Source organism: Ambystoma mexicanum, chromosome 6q (assembly GCF_040938575.1).
Source record: "Ambystoma mexicanum isolate Mex_15411 chromosome 6q, UKY_AmexF1_1, whole genome shotgun sequence".
In the NCBI taxonomy this organism is placed as follows: Eukaryota; Metazoa; Chordata; class Amphibia; order Caudata; family Ambystomatidae; genus Ambystoma; species Ambystoma mexicanum.
Genome location: NC_090937.1, coordinates 1,148,221,912 through 1,148,237,877, shown reverse-complemented (window position 1 = coordinate 1,148,237,877; position 15,966 = coordinate 1,148,221,912).

Genomic DNA, 15,966 nt, shown 5'->3' with positions numbered 1-15,966 from the left:
CTGGTCTCTTCTGAGCAGAGGCTGCAGGGGAGCCAGGAGTCAGAAAATGAGAGTAGACAGCACATCATTAAAATAAAGAGGGATATGGACATCCTGCAACAGGAAAAGGCTGACCAGGATACCAGATTTCTGGCCTTGCAGAAGGAGTACCAAGAAGGTTTGGACTCCCTACTGCAGAGCCAGAAAAAGCTGGAGCAACAGTTAGACTTCAATAGGGCATGTGCTGAGCAGGTAGTCACCCTGCAAAGCCACCTAGATAGAGAGAAGGCAGAGAGCAATAAACTGATTTTGAAAGACCTGGATACCCAGGCAGAGTTTGACCAGGAGCGCCAGAAAGCTGGTGCCTTCCAAAGGCAAAGGGACGACCTGGCGGCACAGATGCAGGCTCTTAGTCAGGAAAGGGATACCTTAGGCCAGGAAGTCTGCCACTTAAAAAGGAAAATGGAAGAAAATCACCTGGCCCTCCAGGGACTGGGTGACCTCCAAAAAGAACACCATAACTTGTTAGAGCACACCAGGAAGGTAGAGGATGCTCTGGCAAGAAAGGAGCAGGCCAATAGGGACACAGCTCAGGAGGTAATCCTCCTGCAGCAAAGACTGGCCTAGTGCTCCAGGACCAATCAGGAAACGCAGAGAGAGAATGAGGCTCTCTGCCAGCACAATGATAGGCTCCAACAACAGGTAGCGATGCAGGAGAGACTGATAGAGTCCAGTAAGGCCTTAACTGAGGAACTGAAGGCGCAGGCTCTTGCATTGCAACAGGGAGCAGGGGCGGATAGAGATGAGTTTCGCTGGGAAAGAGAAACTCCTGAGCATAACCCCAGGAGCCCTAGTACCAGAGGCCTTTATTTCTCTCAGTCCCTGGACTCTGCCACCCCCATGTCCCCTGGCGCACATGAGCACAGGGCCGCAGGGATGGCAGATTACTATCCAGCCAGAAGCATGGGGCTCATAGGCCAGTACCACCCAGGAATGGAGGGGCGGGCATCCGGGTATGGGCACCCAAGCACAGTGCAATTTGATGGGGAACCCCAGGAGAGTAGGCCCATTAAGGGCATCCTGAAAACCTCTGCCCAGTTAGGTCAGTGGGGGGGGGGGGTACCCATCAAATCCTGGCAGCAAGGAGGGATCTGAAGACTCCTCTGAGCAGTACAGGACACAGGAGACCAGGTCCATACATTCTGCCAGCCATTCCCAGGCTCGCAGAATCCGGGAAAACCTGGAAGAACAGACGGGAACCTCTGGGAGCAGTGCCTCTGAGTCAGAAGATGAATGGACAAGGGTTACCCGAACCAAAAAGGCCAATAAGGCAAAAAGGGCCTTGATTAAGGACCGTTTGAAACAGATTAAGGCGATCAGGAGTGTCATCACGCCTTATCATAAGAACGCCAAGTACTCTGTTTGGGAACACTTGGAGCTCTATGAGCAAATGATGGAGACTTTTCATTTGAAGGACAGCCAAAGCTGTATCCAATATGTAAAGTGGACATTCTCCCCAGAGTACTCCAGTTTCTTTGCAGGGCTGGAGGACCAAAATCATTCCAGGTGGTCCTCCTATAGGGCGGCCATATTAAAACATTTTTCTGTTCACAGAAATCCCCAAGAGGCTCGCAAGGCAGCCTACAATTTGCAGTGTGGGGAGGATCAGGCCCCACAAGAGTTTGTGCAAGAACTGAAACGTGCCTTTGCGCAGACCACCAGAAGGGTGCGCACAGACAGCAGAGAATTTGTCAATACATTTTTCCATGCCTTGCCCAAATATATAATGACCCAGCTCGTGAGAGATTTTCATGAGAAAAGATCTTTAGAATGGGTCATTGAACAAGCCACCCGCATCTACGAGGTGCAGAAACCGGTGGAAAACAAAGACCAGCCCAAAAACCCCAAAACTAACAGCACCCCTGCTGCTGCCAAGGTGGCAGAGGTAAAGGTTGCCCCCATTTTGGATTTGGAGATGGGGGGGCCTAAAAACCTACCTGCACCTAATAATGCTAGGCCCAGAAGGTCCTCGGGCCAGTCACAAACAGGGAGTCAAGGAGCTAGTCCCACAAATGGGGTCCCTCGCTCTCCTGACTATGTAAGTCCCCGTTACAAGGGAAATCGACCCATCCTGGGTTATGTGTGGACTCCTCCAGCCCAAGGGGGGGGATCCAGCCAAGCACCTAATCCAGGGAACTTCCCTCCTAACTTCCCACTGGAGGGCAGAAATTCTCCAAATCCTGGGCAGAACTTTTTCCCCAGGTATCCACCCAATTTCCAGCCCCAAAATCCTCCACCCTTCTTTCCCCAATTCCCTGAGCCCAGACAACCGAATCCGGGAGAGGGGAGGCCAAGGGTGGAGGGGTATCCAAATCTTCCCAACCAGGGGTACTACCAAAGAAGGGATAGCTACCCTTCCCGGGATCAGCCCAGGGGAGAAAACAGGGCCCCGTATCAGCCTGAGCGGGTTTCCCAGTTAGAGCGCCAGGTTCAAAACATGGCGCGGGATCTGAGTCACATACTGAGGGCTCAGCAGAACCCTCAGATCGGCATGCCGGCGCAGAACGCACCCAACTCTGAACCTGGTGCTCCAGAACAATGACGGGGGCAGCACCCCGATAACCCACCGGTTCCCAGGGAGGAGGCACAAAGGGAAGGGGGGTGTAAAGCCTTGGAGGAAGCTTCCTTCCTCACTTGTAAACAGCCCCTGGAAACCCAGGAACCGGAAACAAAATCTCCTGCCCCTGAAAGTCTGCCTCCTAAGGAGCAGAGGGGGGGTAGGAGAAACAAAAGACCCAAACAGACACAGTTTGAGGAGGAGGTACAGATCTTCCAATTTGAGGGAGAGGGATCCTCAGAGGATCCTGGGAAAAGGATCTTCTCCTTCAGAGAGGGGGGAACTCCTCCCAAAGAAAAATGGGTCCCTAGGGATGCAAATCCAGACTGGGGAGATGTGGAGACTGAGCTACCGCCGCCCACCATCTCATCCCAGAACCAACAGCAAGAAAATCCCCTGGTTCAAGCCCATCCTGGTGACTGCCTCCAAAAAGGGGGGGGCGGCCCGGAACCAGAGCCAGGGGAACCCACAATGGCTCTGATCTCCAGTTGCCAATTTTTTCTTTCAGATTCCCAAGGCTCTCCACAGAATTCTGCCCAAATCTCTTCGCTAGCGATGTCCAAAACCAGAAAGTTAGCCCACCAGTTGACCAAAAATGTGCATTATCTGTGCCCCCTTGAGGAGAAGGAGGGAAGATATTATGCCCCGGTACAAGTACAGGGGCAGGGTACAATTTTGGCACTGGTGGACACTGGATCTCAAGCTACCCTTCTGTCCAGAAGGGCCTTTGATGAACTGAATGCAGGAAGGGGAGGGAATTACCAAATTCCTCTCACCTCACTTCCTAGACAACTCCAGAACTTTGACGGGAAGGAAATTCCCGTCGAGGGGACGGCAGACTTGGACATTAAAATTGGGCGACACAAGTTGAAACACCCAGTCATAGTTGTGACTCCAGAGGGCACCCCTTGTTTACTAGGGAATGACCTCCTGAGAAGGTTGTCACCCCTAATAGATTGCGTAAACAAGGTCCTCTGGACCCAGACTAGCCGACCAATAAAATTAAAACAGAGTGTCAACCATGTTAGTTTAAACGGCACCTGCCACATGGTTGAACAAAAATCTGACCAAGTAGAATTCCGCTTCCAGATTAGCCAAATTCCAGACGTGACAGTAATAGCAGTAGGACAACAGACTGGTGATGGAGGGTCCTCTCTATTTCTGAAAATCAACCTTCCTTCCAGTCTAAAGTGGTACTCCACGCTGGAAGGAAACACTCTGAGATTCTATACTAATCCACAATCATAAAACTCCCACTCCTATAGTCCAGAAAGATGTGAAATCAGCTCAGAGCCTAGCTGATATTCAGCAAATTGGAGAGCAGTTGTTCATCCCTGTCCAATTAAATGATGGGAAGGACTCTGTTCTCGCTCGAGTGTGTGTGAACAACGGTAAGAGCTTCATCAGCGAAGCCATGTTCCGCCAACTCCCAAAAGATCCAGCCATTCCCACATTCAAACTGATAGACAAATGGGAAATGGACCTGGAAGCACCTAATTCCAAACATCTCCTGCCAAGCAGGTGTATGCTCAAAATCTCCATTGGCAACAAGAGCATTGTCCATAATTGTTGGGTCGTGCGAGACGTCCCTGCCGCCTTTTACTTAGGCAGTGACATTCTCAATCGCTTTGCCATTAGTTTGGACCTAATAAACTTCAAAGCTTGGTCCCGATTAGCGGATAATCCCATGGGCTTTGAGGATCCAGAAAAAGCATTTAGGTCAGCTCAATTGCTACCTTATGCAGTTGAAATTCAGATCAAAGAGGAAGTCACCATCCCAGAAAGGACCCGACAATTCTCCCTGGAAGTGAAAGTTAAAAGAGGACAATATTTGCAAAACCCTGATGCTTACATACATCTAAACGCTTCTCTCCAACAGCAAGGGTTGGGGGTAAACCCAACTCCATTAGTCAACATAGAACATGACACCATTCTAATAGAGGTGGATAACAGCGACTTAAAGAGTATTACTCTAGCCGCAGGCACCATTATTGGAATGGCGGTTGATGACCGACATTTTTCCATAGATTTAGGTAATGAACTGTTAGGGCCAATCCCCAAGGACTGCTTTGACAGTGACAGTGATGACAATACAGCACCAGACAGGATTTTTACCCGGCATGGGGGGAACTTCCTGGTGTACACTTCCTGCCCCTATGGTAAGGAAGATGTGACTTGTGACTTCAGGAGGGATGAGGTGATTTTCCAGGTCCATGAGGGCTGCCTTTCCCACCTGAAGCTGCCAGTCCAAATCAGCACTCTGACCAGGGACTTCTCCACCCAGCTGGAGGAGGCCGCTGAGATAGCCAAACCAGAAGTCTTTCCAGGCTTCAGGCAGATGGTGGAAGAGAGAGTCAACCTAGCTGATGCCTGTGTGACTCTGGAACAAAAGCAAAAGTTGTAACAAGTTTTCTTGGATTTCCAAGATCTCTTTGCAGTAGACTCATATGACTGTGGCCGCACTGACATCCACACAACAACAATCCCCACAGACCCTGGCATGACTCCAGTGTTTGTGAAGCAATATCGCTTGCCTCTCGCATCAATGGAGTCCCTTACTGAAATAATTAAGAACCTTGAGTCCCGGGGAATAATCCGTCCAGTTCACAGCACCTTCAATAATCCGGTGCTGGGAATATTAAAGCCAAACGGCCAGTGGAGACTCTGCGCCGACCTCAGGGAGCTCAACAAACGGGTCCATACTTCCTGATGGCCTCTGCCCTACATTGACCAAGGGCTGGCCCAGATCCAGGGGTCACAGGTATTCACTGCAATAGACCTGACCAATGGATACTGGACCGTGCCGGTTAGCAGGGAGGACCAATACAAACTGGCTTTTACCTTTGGGGGCCAGCAGTATACATGGACCCGGACTCCCTTCGGATACCTTAACTCCGGTAATGAGTTCAACATTTTCCTACATAAGGCCATGCCCGACCTGGGTGTGAGGGGTAACCTGGCTTATGTAGATGATGTCCTCATCAAAAGTTCATCTGTGGAGGAACACATAGTGGAGATCCGTTATGTTCTGACCCAGTTGAGGGCCGCCGGAGCAAAACTTTCCTTTCAGAAAGCACAGTGGTGTAGAACCCGTGTTAATTTCTTGGGGCATGAGATTACTGCTCAGGGCCTCTGTCCCCAGGAAAAGAAAGTGGAAGCACTTCAGAAACTGAAAGACCCCATAACTCTGCGGGAACTAAGGAGCCTCCTTGGACTGACTAATTACAGCAGAAAGTTCATTGAGGGCTACGCAGAGATCACCAGACCCCTGATTCATCTCCTGAAGGGGGGGGTCAAGTGGGAATGGGGTCCAGAACAAGCCGAGGCAGTAAAACAACTCAAAAGAAGCCTCTCACAAGCGCCTTGCCTAGCTTACCCTGTCAGAAACAAGGAGTTCTTCCTGGAGACGGGGTTCTCTAATACGTGCTTGACGGCAGTATTATACCAAAAGCATGACAAGGTCAATAAAGTAATCTCCTATGCGAGCAAAACTTTATCCTCTGTGGAGGAAAAATTCAACGATTGTGAGAAGGCACTCCTGGCAACGGTGTGGGCATTGAAGAATTACCGCCCGTTTATCCAGGGGGAACACATCATAGTGGAGACTCCACACCAGCCTCTGCAATATCTCCAAAGTGATAGAATCCGGGCCGGAAATGTGAGTAATTCCCGAATTACTTCCTGGATTCTGTCAATGCAAGGCTTTCCTGTGGAGGTCAGATATGGCCAAAACAAGAAGAGCCCCCTCGCGCAAGGTCTGGCTGACTTGCATGATTGTGCCAGAGAAAACTGTCTCGAGGACGAAAGTCTAAAAATAAAGGACAACACGGGGGCATACCTTAATTCCCCCCACAAAGTCTTTGAAGAAGACAAGTGTGAGGGAATGCCCACTGTGTATGTGGATGGATGCTCTTACCATGTTGACAACGACGGGGAGAAAGAACTGGTGGCTGGCGTAGGAAATGCATGGGTGAATGAGTCCCCAGAACCCTCCGCTGGATACAAAATTGGTCCCCGAAGTAGTCAGGTGGCAGAATTGATGGCTGTGCATCAGGCCATCCTCACTGCTGTCCAGCATCAACTCCACGAACTGGTCATAATCACAGATTCGGATTATGTACGGAACGGGTTCGTGGAGCACCTGGTTAATTGGAAAACCAGAGGCATGTTATGTGCTAACAACAAACCCTTGAAACATGGGAAGTTGATCCAAAACATTGATGATCTGGTCACCTCGAATGAGATGACCATCTATTGGAAAAAGATCAAGGGTCATTCCAAAGTAGAGGGACCAGACAAAACTGGAAATGACTTAGCTGATCAGCTGGCCAAAACCGGGGCCATCCAAGGGGATCTAATTGAGATTGAGTCCCTGTTGGGGGAAATCCAGGTCACTGCTATCACTAGGTCCCAGACAAATGCTCACAACGACCTTTCAATTGCACAATGGAGTAAGGAGACCCCTGATGCTGATTTGATTACAGCTCAGAAGGGGGATCCAATTATTGGTAAGTTTTACCAACACCTTGAGGACCCTGAGAACTTTCCCCTGACGGATACGATTATATTGGGAAAGAGGACCTAAGAGTGTTGATGAAATGTCCAAAAATGTTCCGAATCCAAGACGGTTTGCTGGTAAGGAAATCCAAAGCTGGCCACGATCAGTGGGTGGTTCCTACCTCATTCCGAAGCCTGATGTTAAGTCATGCCCATGATGCTGCCACCGCCGGTCATAGGGGGTTTCACACGACATTGGAAATCTTAAGAGAGGTTGCATACTGGCCACACATGGGGCAAGACCTTGACCAATACTTGAAGGGGTGTCTTGTGTGTGCGCAATTTCAGCCGACGTCCCTCACACACCGCGCGCCTCTCCAAAAGAGGGGGATGACCATGCCATGGTCAGATTTACAAATCGACTTTGTAGGCCCCGTGATTCGCTCTGCTAGGGGGAATAAGTACATGTTGACTGTGACATGCTTGTTTACCAAGTGGGTGGAATGTCTCCCAGCCCCAAATTGCAAGGCAGAAACTGCAGCTGCCCTGATGATTAACCACATCTTTTCCCATTTTGGTCTACATCAAAGGATTGAGTCAGACAGAGGTAGCCACTTCACCAGTGAAGTGATGACAAAGATGTGGGAGATGCTGGGGGTCAAAAGGAAGTTGCATATTGCTTACAGGCCAGCTTCTTCTGGGGCAGTAGAGAGATATAACCAAACCATTGTGAGCATATTAAAGAAGTTTGTGGCAGATTCTGGGCCAAGTTGGGATATCCGATTACCTTTGGTCCTAATGGCCATCAGATCTACCCCTTCATCTGCAACCAAAATGTCACCATTTGGGTTGATGACTGGGCGCAAGATGGTGCTTCCTCAGCATTTGCTCTACAGGACCCAAGAGCAGACACTAATAAATGCCTCCACAACTCATGAGTATGTGGAGAATTTAAGGAAACACCTTCAACATGCTTTTGCTTATGCTCTCGGAATCTAGAAAGATCAGCTGATAGCATGAAGACCCACTACGACCTGAAGACTTCCAGGAAGGAATATCAGGTGGGGGACCAGGTCTATCTATACAATTTCCAAAGGAACCAGGCCAAACAGCGAAAATTTTTGCCTACATGGAAGGGACCCTTTGAGATTATAGACAAAATCTCCCCTCTGGCCTATAAACCCGCATCCCCAAAGGCGGTTTGGCAGAGGGGGAAGACAAGTGGGTCCACATTAACCAGTTGAAGTGTTGCCATCCCAGGCACACTCTGCAACAACTGGAGGAATCCTCTGGAATCCTAGAGGGTACTGTCTCAGATTAATTCAGTTCTAACTTAAAAGATTCTACATATAGCCTATCAAATTCTGTGTTTCTCAAGTTTATGTGTTCCTGTCTCTTAATTTAAAAAAATGTGCATGTTCATATCTGCTGAGTTCTAAAATGTATATGCCACCCCACTATATCAATGGTGGGGGAAAAATGTCCATGAATAGGTATTGCCGCTCTTCCTTTGTCGTCCTAGGAGAAAGAAAACCTGGAGACGGGCCAAGGAGGACGATCCGGAGACCGGGAGCAGAGACGCGAGGGGCCCAGTGTACCGCCCAATATTCCCATCAGGACCGGCGAGGAGAACCGATCGATCCGACCGGATGGAGAAAAAGATGCTGAACTGAGCCATCTATTGGAAGAAGATGAGGAAACATCCCAGGTCTTGCGAGTCCCATCAGTGAAACAGAATGGCCATCGCAAGAGGGGGGCTTGTGGGATGTTTTTATCCATGCATCCAAGCCCTACCTCAAAACTGTGCAGTACTGACATGGAAAACATCATGATGGCCAGAGATTCCCAGAAAATGCACAGGGAAGTGCATGAAGAATAGGCTGCCACCCATTTTGCCGATGTTATGGGCACAGAAGGGCACTGCCTAAAACCACCATTGGACTACCCACACAGTAGTCTGAAACCATTGGGAATGGCAATGCTGATTGCCAAAAGCAACCTAGAATTGTGGGGAATTCATTTTCTTAAATCCCAAAAATGGGTGCAGTACCAGTACTCACCACTATCAGAAAGCCGGCGTTTTAAAACAGCACCAGATTTTTTTTATATGTGTAAAACTGAATAAATGAACCCAAACCATGCCAAAGAAAGACTTACTGAGAGGTGGATACAATCTAAAGTTATATTCTGAAGTGACTTGAATGTTCATAACAAGACTGGCTGAGCTCTGCAGGTCTGCAGCAGCCTAACTGAAACTGGATTTAAAACTACCAAAAATCGAAAATGTTTAAATTAACTGAGTGACCTACTTTTGAGTGGCACATAGTTGTCACTGTTGAAATGCCATAGTTTTGGACTTAGAATCAGTATTTTAGCTGCATATGTAAAAATGGTTCATTTTATTTGAATGCAGAAAACTGGGTAACTAAAAGTGACATTAGCTGGGGCCTGACTTAAGGAACTGAATTCTGCCCACCAGCTACCCCCGACAGGAGTTGAGACTTGCACCACTGCTGTGTTCCCAGGCCTAGCTGCCCTTTTGCTGCTCCCACCAAAAGGGATATGACACTTCCCTGATTGAATTACCTGGGCTCTGCAGGAAATTGAACAAAGCCCTGTCCTGACTCAGGCAAATGTTTTCTTACGGGGGCCGTAAAAGTAGCTTCCTCCTGGAAGTAAAGGGGAGGAGCACTGCCTGTGAGAGCAAGCTGGCTTGGCAGAACTGGAAAAACCAGAAATTCAACCTTGTGCTGGGGGGAAACCACACCCCTGTAGCCAGAATATGGTTTTAGAAAAAGATGAATAACTCATAGTACGGACTTGTCATAATTATTTAAATGATACCATAATTCTTGTGATTTTTCTGCCCACATTTTAAGAGGTTTTTAGAACCGGTGGCATGATCTGGGGGCAAACTAGCAGTTAAGAGGGTATTACTTAAAATGTATGCATGTTAAAAATCTGACACTTCATCAAGTAATGTCCATACTCCTTGCGCACATGTGTGTAAATTTGGAGTAATGTCCGATATTACCAAATCAGTTAAAAAATGCAAATGTTGCCATTTCTGAATGCAAGCTCCCAGGAAGAGCAGATTTGGACAGGGTATACCTCCTGTGATATGTGAAGGGTGCATGTAATTTTAAACAAATGTGTACCTGTGCAAATATGTTTTTTGAGCAAATATAGATTGTGTGTAAAGTTGACAGGGGTGGGTCCTCTGTACCATAAACAGACCTCATCATGATGACACTTCATTTCATTCCCCCAATCAAGGGGAAGCGGATGAAGTGGCCGATGACGAGTGGAGAGGGGTAGAGCCTAGTGATGCTGCACACACACCCATTTTCAAAACACATAAAAGCAGACAGTCAGGACAGATAGGGACCTTCAATTCCATTTGCTGCAACGCGCTCTGCCGGGAAAATCCATACTTTACCTCCATCAATCTCTAGAGAAAGCTGTGCAGAAAGATCCAGACTTCAAATCCATCAATCTCCAAGACCCAGAGAGAGAGCAGAGCTGACCCAGATCACTGTGAAGTGCAGAGACCAGACCAGAGTCCAGTCTAAAACCTGACCAGATCCGTGGCGAGGCCCATTCTAATTCAAGAATATAGTGTGAGTACCTAGTAGAACTGTGCAGAACCAATCTCTTAGTTAAAATAATATAATTCAATCTATTTTAATCTAAGTAGAACTGCCTCCTAACTGTCACCTGTCATTTGTAAAGCTGTCACCTGTCATTTTCTAGTTGCAAGCTGCACTTGTCACTTTGAATTTTAACATTCCAAATCCGAAAAACTACCTTTATTTAATCGTTCATAACTCCGTAACCGTTTGTCCTAGAGACTTGCAGTAACTTTCCTTTGAAAGCTTAGAATCTCAGCTTTTCGAGGAACCTAGGCCCGCATTCCGATTCCCTATAGTTTTGCCGCAATCGCGAAAAACGCACTCGCGAATTTACCGCAATTTGCAAATTTCTCCACGTGTGAAAACAGAAGTTTTCTTGCTTTCAGTTGCCAAAAATTCGTTTAACCTGCTAGTTACTCCTAGATCCTTGCTAAAGTGAGCCTGGACTAATATTAACTTGATACCACTCACCCTGAACGTCTAGAGGGAATTAAAAGCATTTTAGCATATTTTTCACTTCATTGCCAGCACATATAAAAGCATTTTGGGCCTGTGTTGTAAACTTCTGTAGTCTAAGCTGCTGGGGTGAACTGAATTACATTTGATTGCATTTCTGAGAACTGTGTGCTTTCCTTCCATTTCCTTGCATTGCAAAAAGGGGGGAGGGGATTGCCCCAGAAAAGTGATTACATTGTTTTGTTGAAATCATATTGAGTATTTTCTGTATTGCATTTTCATCCACATTACATCCATTTGAACTTATATAAAGTATTCTCTACCACCTTATTCTTCTGTTCCTATTTACAAGTGTGCTAGTGCCAGACTATCCATTATTGATTACTGATCAGATTAAGTGTGATATCCAATTATTAATTTATTATAAAGTGTGATATATATCTATATTGTTCAAATTCTCAAATAAACCTTTTAAATTGCAAAACAGAACTACTTCTTGGCTCAGTGGGGTCAGGGGGATTCCTAGAGAGGGGTGTTATATAGGGGTAGTCATCCAGAACGCATGAACTGGACATAAAGATATATCAATAAGGGTTTCCATTCAGTATCCCAGACTAGGCATTGACTTAGCTGTAGTGTTGAATTGAATCCTCTTACAATAGTTACAAAAGTTATACTGAAAACCTTGTTGTGATATTAAAAAATGACCACATTTTCACTGTTTGCCAGTTTTAAAGAATATAGTCTAGCCTTGAATAGGGGGTCTTTATTCAGGGTGCGAAAACATTTTTGTAAGCAGGATGACAATATGTTGGCTATTTGTGATGATGGCACAAACAACAACATGCACAGATCACAGATATAATGTTACGATACATATATTCATTTATTTTGTTAGTTAAAAGTTCTAACAAAATTGTATCTGGATTAATTACTTACAGTTGCTATACATAATCCGTTATAATGAATGTTCAATTAAACAGTCAAGTAGTTAATTTTGTTTTGTAATGCTTATCTAATTTTCAATTATTGTAATGTTATTATTGTAGGTTAGGAGTGACATGGGCACAGGAACAGTAACTGTTTCTCAGCGCATCAAAAACAGAGTATGTAAACATTATTAGACCCAATGCAGAATAGAACACTAACAATACTATTTTTGGCTTTTAGTGATGTAGTATTTATTGTCAAGCTAGAATATATATGTTATTAACCTTTGAATTGAGAACTGGCCCAAACATTTTTTTTAAATGCTGAAGAGATGAAAAAGAAGAATTGGAAGACTCAGACCACACCACAAACCCTGAATGCAGCGACTCAAACTGCTGTGACTTGGGATGAACTTTTGTTTCATATTAAAACTACTCAACCCAATATTCGGATGCAGGATGTCCATGTGCAGTGGCCGGAATGTGAGCTGAATATCCCCACTGAGACATAGAAAGTAATGATTGAGCATTACTGCACCACATAATGTCTGCCATCAAAGATCATATTGTCATTAGCACTAGTGTGGAAGCACATGTGCGTGCTAAAGGCGGAAGAAACATAAACATAGGAACGCTTACCTTCTTTCAGTCCTGGGACAGGAGTCTGTTTTCAGTGTTGATTACAATGACATAATCAACACTGAAAGTGGACTCACTGTCAAAGAAGTGGTGTCACTTGACTGAAGGTAGGAGAGCTTTTTCTTTTGTTATATTTTAATTTAGCCTTTAGCTCCCACATGTGCTTACTCGTGGATCCTATAGGAGGAATTGGGGAAGAGGTGACAGCAAGGGAGGCATAGGGGAAGGGGCACACAGCACTGGGAGAGCTTAGAATGTAGTCTTTTATCAGCAAATACAGCACTAGTTCTGATCTCCCTGATTGGCTAATGCCCCCCCACTCCCCGGGTGCTAATGTATTTTCTGATAAGTCTCAGGAGAGGGTAGACAACTCCTTCCTACTCCCCAACTCTCTCTCCCATAGCCAGGAACAGCCACATTCAAGTGAGATAAAGTTGATCGAACCAAATACACTTTCAAATGAGAAGGAACATTGAGCAGTGATTCCTCTGAGTGAAGTGGCCTGAGGTGGTACATACAACAGGGCACTCTTGAGTTGGACTGAAATACTAATGGGGAAGGATTTGATGGTTCAGGAGTGCTCTGTAGCCCGTGGCGGTGGATGGTATATTCATCCTCATCCCAATCCCACACACTTGATTAGTATTTGTTTTACACTGCTAAAGTGGTGTAGCAGGGAGAGCTCAGTGCACATAAGAGTGGAATGCATCAAAAAGATGTATCTTGAGTGGTGATGCTGGAGAGGGTAGTCTATCAGTCAAGCCTAATAGGGTGAGGCTAGTAGCAGGAGAATATTGCCCCAACCCAAAAAAATTTTGCTTACAACAGAAGAAAAGCATTTGTGCAGATCTTGCGTTCTTGTGACATTAGACCCTGATGCTCCCTTTTCTGCCAGTCCATATCGTATGCTCCTGCAATATATTAGGGCTGAGGACCATTTTTATGAAATGGATATTTATTTTTTATTTATTGGGTATTTATAATGTGCCTATACAGCAATGGTGTTTCAAGGTGCAACAAGACAGAAGGGTGGGGGGCAGAGGAAGAATAACAAACACAGTCCTACTAGACCTTGTGTCATTCGGATCATGTACTTGCAGAAACAAGAAGTTCAGGGGAATGGGGAGGTGGGGGTCAGAGTGGAATGTGCAATGCTAAGTGGGAAGGAAGTGCAAGTCAGAGTAGAGAGCATGCAGTGCTGGGGGAGAAGTGGGGGAGAGGGCTCCTGGGATACGCAAATACTAATGGGAGGCTAGGTGGCCAAGTGCTAGGGAAATGCAGAGAGAGCTGGGAAAGGAAGGCCAACATGTTAAGTGCGAGGACTAGGCTGGATGGGCTCAATAAGGGTTCTGCCCTAGTCAGGATAGTGCAGGGAGAGGGAGCCCAGTAGGGCAAGTGCAGGTTAGGGGAGGGTGGTCACGGGAGACCGAAGTGTTGCCGTGGACTTGGGTTGAGGAGGGCCTGGTGCCCGGTATGAATCAGAAGGAACCAGGCAGCCAGTCAAAATGCGGCAGAGGGGAACATTAGCAGGGGAGGGGAATAGGGAAGGAGGAAGAGAAAAGGAGGGTCTTGAGAAGCTTCCAGAACTTAAGGAGATCCGGCTCAAGTCTGAGAGGGGCAGGGAGACCATTCCAGAGGGAGGCTCCAGCAGAAGAGAGAGATCTACCACCCTCTCTCTACTTGGAAAATCGTTTGATCTGAAGAGAGTTGAAGCTAGAAGACTGAGGGCTCTAGAAGGGAGGTATTTAGGGCAAGAGAGGTGGATGTAGCAAGGTCTCAGTCCCCAGAAATCCTTGTGTATGATGCAGAGGGTCTTGAACTTGATCCTCACATGCTGTCCATGGGCTTGAGGCCAAGGAAGGATAAATCTTGTAGTCCTATACTGGATTAGTTGAAGGGGACAGAGGGATGATTTAGGCAGATTGAGGAAGAGGCTGTTGCAGTAGTCCAGCCTGGAGAGGACAAGAGCTCTGGAGACATTGAGTTTCTGGGGGAAGGTGAGGAAAGGGAGAATGCCTCGGTTGGTTCGGATGGCAAATCGCCTGTCTGGGTAGGATTAGAGAAACAGTCAGTTAAAGTTTTTTTAGTCAGTAGTCGATATGGAGATTTAGGAAGCTTGGTCTCGCTGTTAGGTTCTTAAAAAGCAACCAACTTTTTCTCTTTTGCTGGACTGTTTTATGTTTCGGAGGTGTGAGTTTGTATTTTCCCGCAAATCTGAGTTTGCTGTGTGTTGATAAATGCTTATGTGAGCCTTTTGGTCGCATAATATGACATAATGTAGTTTAAGACCAAGAATCAATCTTGTCTTTTTATAAATCAACGACTTATTCAAGCCTAAATAGAGTCAATTGCAGTGTTTCAATTTAGAGAGGAATAATGCTCAGGTTAATTCTATTTTTTGTGACATCTCCAAACAGTGTATTCATTTCCATAGAACATAGTATGCTTTTTGGTTGTGGCATTTTTGGTGGCTTAAAACACCACTATAAAAGCAGAACACCACTATAAATGCAGAAACTATTGCTACATGTAATAGAGAAAATGGATTGGTTGTTATGAAGGCACAAAAAGGTCTGGGAGACCCTCTACCGAGAACGTACAACGCCAAATAACCTGTATATGTGAAGGTGTGCACTCAGGAGGGTCTACAACCACGTTTTATCTCACTGTACCTTTTACAGAGGAGAAATATCCATTATCATATCAATCTTTGTCCCACCCACAAGGGCAGTCCAGCATCGAAATGCGGAGGGTACAAGCTAGGATAACCAGAGAACAATCTGTACAGTTTTGCATGGGTTCTGCCATCTAGATTGTCTCTGCCTCCTTTTCACTTTCTTGTCCCCTCCACGTCTTCTGGAGCATAGCACTTTGGGTGTGACATCATAAGGGCAAAGTCCACACACATTTCAAGAGCAAGGTTTAGACACCTAAAGCAAGCTAGCTCTAATCCATTCACCAGGGGATGTTTGCAGAAAAAATGAGGGGTTTCCCACCACTTCTTTGAATCATATGGATGCATCTTGAACCATTCTGAAGATGTTGTCGGACCCTAATGAGAGAACAGTCCTTTCTAAAGTCCTCCAGCTGTGGGCTGAAGGCAGAGGTTCCAAAAGCAGAAGCAAAATCTGCCCGCTGACCATCCCCAGGTACCATTGGGGGTGAACACTGCTGCTGGACCATAAATCTGCCTCTCTGCCAGCCACCCTGTGCGTAG